Below are 6,581 nucleotides of genomic sequence, written 5' to 3'. Positions count from 1 at the left end.
GGGTTTTGTCTAGGATAAAAGTTATTATTTGGAATAGATGAAACTTACTGGATAAAGTCAGGGCTTGATCTAAAGCACCTCTTTAGCAATGTACTTCTTGCTTAAGTTTAAGTTCATATGGCAATGGGCTCTTACACTGTAGATCATGTGCAGTAAAGATTGCAGCTAAACAAGGTGCTAAGTACATATATACACTTGCACTAAAATAAGCATATTGGTTTTAGGAGATCTGTATGCAAAGCTCCACCACTACGTAGCTCCCCACTACATAGCTAGCTAGGACTTGGGTTGGTAAAGGGATTGATGCTCTGACCCGGTTCTTGGTCCTCCAGATGTTTTTGATGGAAGAGGTTTTCTCCCTGCAGTAAATTGAATAGATGCTGGTATGCAAAATTATCTGATTTTTCAACAGCATTAGACCCTTTTCACATTATGGCATATAGGGGGAAAGTCTTGAGAGTAGCTTTGGTGCTGCGGGCCTCCCTGAAGAATGCAGAATTTTGAATCGGTACACAAATCTCACTCTAGCCCTCAGTGGCAGGATGGGTGGGAGGGGAAGAAGGAAAACTGCAGGAGCAGGCTACATTACAGATATTTTTCTTTCCTGTGAAGGTGTCCTGAGAAACAACTTTAAATTGTTTGTGGAATCATGGAGTCAGGAAAAATTTTGATTAAATAACTTCTGTTGGAATTTTGCTAGAGTCTTGTTGCTGCTGTTAATGTTTGAACTGAAACATTTTTGGTTCCGGAAAGGTCCAAAAGAACTGATGCAGGGGTCTTACAGGATCCTACCATGACTTGGCAAGATGTCCTGCCAATTCACCCACCTCTGCAGCTGCTCTGTCAGGCTGCAGTTGAAATCTGCTGCCTCTGGAAGTCTTGGGGCTTCTGGGAGTGTTATTTTTTGGGGGTAGGCAAGGCTCCGAATCGGAACAAAATAAAATTTCACAATGTTAAGTCCTCTGTGAAGTGGAATCAGCTTTTTCCTCTGAACTGCTGTCGTGGTATGTTCTACAGAGCAGAGAGGACTGCCCGTGTGGATTAGAGCCATGTTACTCCTCACATCTGGTTTTGAGCTAAGCTGAAGGATAAAGGGACTGTGAGTAGAGGCCATGGCCCCTTCTCTTTATCTTGCAATATACGATTCTGAGCCTGCTGAGACAGTCTTTGCAGAAGTCCATATGCAAGAGTAGTCCTGCTGATGAATATGTACATGCTTCAGTGTTCCTTACACGTTCAGGGCCTTGATTAGGCCGGGAAAGCACACAGATAACTGACTGCAGACCTTGGATTACAGTAAGAAAGGGAACAATGGAAAGTACCTCTGCTTGAGTGCCCTAATGAGGGCTTTGAAGAAGAAATCAGAGCCAGCTGTAGCCATCTTTGAAGGACAAATTCACTGTAAAAAGACTGATCATAAAATATGTCCTAAAACAACCCAAAAGCTTTCTCATCTGTTGGGTTACTAGAATTCTTGTTGCTGTCCTGTACAGTCAGAGCAGTTAACGACTATGCAGGATTTAAGATTCAAAATGACTGGCATAGGCTTGAAATACCCAAGACAGTACTTTCCTCTGAGTTGCTTGACCTTTTTAGACTGTGCAAACCTGGGTGTTCAAGAGGATAGCATGTTAAAACAGCAGCAATACAACACATTTCTTTGCGATCACAATAATCAGTGAAATTCATTTTGAGAGTAACTGAGCTGCCAATGACAAGAATACAATGGCAAGTAATCTGTACCAGATCAAGGGCCAGAACTTGTACTAGCATAAAGTCACTGTTTTGAAGGCTTCTGTGGAGGAGTCACTGAGTTAAAATTCCGATACTACTCTGGTCTAAAGTTAGTGGATGGACAAAGAGTAATGGGATCCTGCTCACTTCATCCCCTTTGTAGTCAGGATAGGACTCGATGCTGGCATGTTAGCACCTCCTACATCTTTCTGTGAAGTCCACGTAAATGCGCTGTGGCTTAGCTTCCGTCAGCTGGTATGTTTTTTGTTTAAATGGGAGGGTGTTCTCACCATCCATTCTCTTTTTCTATAACATCTACTGGCACAGAAATCTGAACACTCAGCTACTATTTCCCTAGTCTTCCTTTTTTGGTTTGTTTTTTTTTTTGCCTTGATATTTCCCTTCTGGCTCCCTTATGCCATCACTTCCTAAATCCAAACCATTTCAGAATGCTGCTTCCCATCTCCTTGTGAACAAAAAGACACATCACCACCTGTAAAAGTATTTTGGCAACAGAGTTAACAAACAGGACTTAAAGAAAGGTATCCTTTTCAGCTGCATGTTTCCACAGGTCCTTGTCCTCTTCTTCCACCTGCTGTGGTGTAATCTCATAACAGGTAGTACATACAACCTTGTTCTGTGCAATTTCTCTTGCAGCTTTCATAGGTGACCCTTATTCATTTTAAGGGAGACTGCTGTAACCAGTCTCCTGCATAATGCAGGTCATGAAGTTTTACCCAGCTCTTTATGCATCAAATCCTCATTCACCTGTTTGAGATGTAACCTTCATCTTGGCAAAACATGCCTTTTACCAGGATGGAGTGAGTACCAGTAATGGAGGATCTACTCTGCTTTACCCTTTGTGGTGATGGTGGTATGTTCCAGCTCTTCATTAATATTATCATCTTTTCTCTCAGTGGTTACAATCCAAGCAGGAAGGAAAAAAAAAAAATCTCCATTGCTCTTTCTAGTAACTTCCCCCCCCACCCTCTAGCTGCTAAAGCATTTTTCTGAATGGAAAACTGTTCATAAGACAGTTAAGGGGAAAGCAGCTTATGAATTTGTATATACGCAATGCTCAGTAAGGCGTATCATGATCCACTGTGTTAAAATAGTTACAGGTTTAAGGAGATGCTTTTGTATGAGTTTTAATCTCTTTTGGTACCCTGGCAATGAAAGGTGAGGGTCAGTTGGATGAAGCAGGTGACATGTTTTAGAGGAAGGTAACATCACAGTAGAAATAGGAGAGTAGCTGTCCTCAAGCATGCATTGATGTATCTCTTCAAAGTTTGGCACTGACTTACACATTTTTTTTGGCCAGAATATCCAAATTTACCACTACTTCCACAAGGTTTCAACCATTGTCCCACTGATGAGAGAGTGAGATAAAATTGATTGTAATCTCACCAAAGCTATGGAATAAATATCCCCTTTTAACTGTTACAGCAGCTGCTATGTAATTCCCCATCCCCTCCAAGAAAAAAGGAAAAAATATCCTTCTACTCTCAGACACCAAATTTTCTTGCACAAAACTTTATAGATTGTGGTGGACTTTTTTTTTTTCTTTCTTCTTTTCTCCCAAGTACAAGGCCAAATCATTGAAATACTTCATCTGCATGCTGCTACTGAACTTCTGGGAAACTTAGATGCTGTATTTTCCTGGAAAGAAGTAACATAGCATTGAGCATGTGGTGCTATGCACATCCATTGCCTCTAGTTTCAAAAGCTTCCCCTAAGTATGTGTAGAAATGCAAAACAGTCTATACTGCTTTGAAGAGCTGGTTTTACATTGTTCCTTTCATCCTAATAGAAAAGATTTAAATAAAGTTTGGAGATAACACGATCCAGGGCTCAAAGTATATATGCTCCCTACACAAATTCTGGCACATGGCCTCTTTGTCCCGTATCCGAGGGAGCCAGGTTTCACTCAGTCCTTCAAACTACACTTTAGGGAAAGTGAAGAACTTAAATAAAAGGATTCTCCTATCAGGGTTTATATGTCTCACTGGCCTCATGAAAGCCCTCAGCGGGGAGACAGACAAAATAAGTTTAGTATGTTATTTTGTAAAGTGCTGTATTAATACAGTGATAGACAGGCCCTGCTACAGTGGGCTTGCCCTGTAAATGGGCAAGATGGACAGAAGGAAGAAAGAGAAACAGAAACACAGAGGTACAGCAATTTACTCAAGTTTGCACAGCCTGTCCAGTGACTGCTGTGACTCCTAGCCCTGTCTGTAGCCTGCGTTGCCTCCTGAGGCAGCGTTGGCCCCAATATACAGGTGTTCATAAATAGCAAACCAGGAAACGAAACAATTCTGCAGATGCTGTGCTGTCTTCTCAAAGTATTTTTGGAATGGTGTGTGTCTGTGGGAGAAGGTGTTCTGAAGGCGAGGCTACCGTTCTGCAGCCATGCTTCTATTTATGCCCTTGGCCTTCCCGATATACGGGTGCTCACGGACTTTCTACTCTGTAAGGAGATGGGTCCTAATAAAACATATCTCTCTTATTATTATTTTATTGGAATATTCCCCAAAAGTGTTAAAGACCTAAGTATGGAAGAACATTAGAAGCCCCTGCAATCCATTAACATGCAAGCTGTTGCTGCTGGATGCCCAAAGGTTTTCAGGCAGAGCTCAAGTACATTGGTAGAGAGCTTAAACAGTGGTGGTGGTTCCCAGGCTAGGCCCCCTCCACCTTCAACTCAGGTAGTTCTTGCTTACCCCGGTTATATGGAGCAGATTTATGGTCATGAGTCTGGCTCTTAGTTTCCATGTGGAAGAAGCTCCTTGGTCATTACTTCTAATACTAAATTTTTCATGGAAGCATCTGTGCAATTGACATAGGGATGATGTTAGATGATGATAAACAAGCACAGAAGCATAATCCAAGTGGAAAAGGTGAAAGTCCACAAGGATCCCTTTTCTAAGATGTTGCCCTTAGCAAAGAAAACTGCTGAAAAGACCCTTCTGGAAATACTCAGCCTGGCACTGTAGATCATGTTCCTTATTGTATGGGATGATCCTGACTTAAGGTTCAGGCCCTCTTTTGATAAACACTGTACCATTGTATTTTCTCATACGTTCAGTCAGTCAGGATCTTGGGGTAAAAAAAAAAAAAAAAGCAAGCTTGCTAGAAGATGGACACCTGATAGGAAGGATCTTTAGCTTTCAATTGCATGCCACCTTTGGAGTACACAGGGACATATATAGATAGTGTGGTATTTGGATCAAGGTGACTGCCTTTCCCGAGTGCCATACAGGTAGTGTTAGTACTGTATGGATTATAAATGCATAGAATTGGTGAAGATAAAAGGCACAAGTGTGGTGATTTCTGTAAGAGTAACTTAACAGATGCAGTTAACGTGACACTTAAAATACTTGCTAGAGAGCAAATCACCAAGGCAGTTGGAGTATTTTGTTGCTTTAGCAAACCTTTTTATTACACTGTGACTTTTAAAAAGTTGAGGTAGTTCATTTTTAGGCATTTCTAGTGAATTCCTTCATGGAAAATAAACTTTTTGGACAATTTATCCCATGATAAATTGTAGCATGCTTTCATTAAATGGAATGTCAAGGCCAGTTGCGAAGTATTTTTTAAAAAATTAGTAAGAAGGCTTAGCCTTATTTTCCACCTAGGACAAAACTCATGCTTACAAAGTCTTTGAAAATAAGAGCCTTTCCAGAAAGATCGACGTGTGGTGTTAACAAGGTAAAGATCACGCTACCAGCAGATACAATTATTGGGATGATCGTCGCTGTGCTACGGCACGCCATAAAACTCACTAGGTGGAGCTCTAAGGTACCAGGTAATCCCTCTGGGGACCTACATGGAAGAAACGCTCGGTGTATCCATGGGAAGACTCGAGCATGGAATTCACAACTGCACCTCAGCGTGTTCACACAAAAATAAGGGACTGGAATTAAAATAATAATACCCCTGCCCCACCCCTAAAGGATTAAGGACGGGAATGCCCAAAGCAGAGGTGTAAACATTCAGAAAGCAAACAGCTTTTGCGCCGTGCACTAGTTATTTAGTTTTATGAAGGAAAAAGATAGTGGCGTGTACTTTTACTAACCAAGCAGCTGGGCTGAGCAACTTTTCTTACGTTTCCTTCCCATCTCTTCAGGCTTAAAGACATTTAATAGTGCTGCTCTCTGGGTAAGCGTATTGTACTGAAACATGCATACATTTGGGAGGAACTTGACAAAAAGAGGCATCTAAGGCTACGGCTGTGTGTATTTATTATCTGGATGACAAGGGGATGTTGCACACAACGGACAGCCTCGCTGGGGAATTAGGAGGACTTGGAACCTAAAGCAGCAAAGCATTTCAGTAGCGGGGGGTCTATGAAAGAAACAAGGTGTAAAGCGAATAGGGGTGCAAAGTCATAACGAGGGATGTCTGCAAGCTATTTTGGTCCTTTAAAAACAATCCGTCTGGAAGACTTCAGGGTCACGAAACTTGCCTCTGAGGGGGCAAATTTCTCATGTTTGGGTTTAAAACGGAAGGATTTTCTCCTTCGGGGTGGTGGTGACAATGACACTCGTAAACACATGTCTGCAGCAGGGGAAGTTACAGCTTCCCTGATGATTTTGGGGAGAGCGCCTGACCCGGGCCGGGCCGGGGCTGCTGGGGTCACCTGCAGAGCCGCGGTTGTCTCGAGTGCAGCGGGGCTTGGAGGAGCAGGACTAGGGGAAGGCTGGCCGGGGTGGTCGGCTGGAGGGGGGCGAGCGCCTCTGCAGCAAAGCCCTCAAAACGCTGGAGAAAGCCAGCGGCTGGTAATGACCCGAGGGAAGTGGGAAAGGCAGCGCTAGGAGTTAGGCGAGGCTAAGAGGAAGGCGGGGGGG

Source organism: Aptenodytes forsteri, unplaced genomic scaffold (genome assembly GCF_000699145.1).
Source record: "Aptenodytes forsteri isolate BGI_AS27 unplaced genomic scaffold, ASM69914v1 Scaffold241, whole genome shotgun sequence".
Classification (NCBI taxonomy): domain Eukaryota; kingdom Metazoa; phylum Chordata; class Aves; order Sphenisciformes; family Spheniscidae; genus Aptenodytes; species Aptenodytes forsteri.
This window is presented reverse-complemented; position numbering follows the sequence as displayed.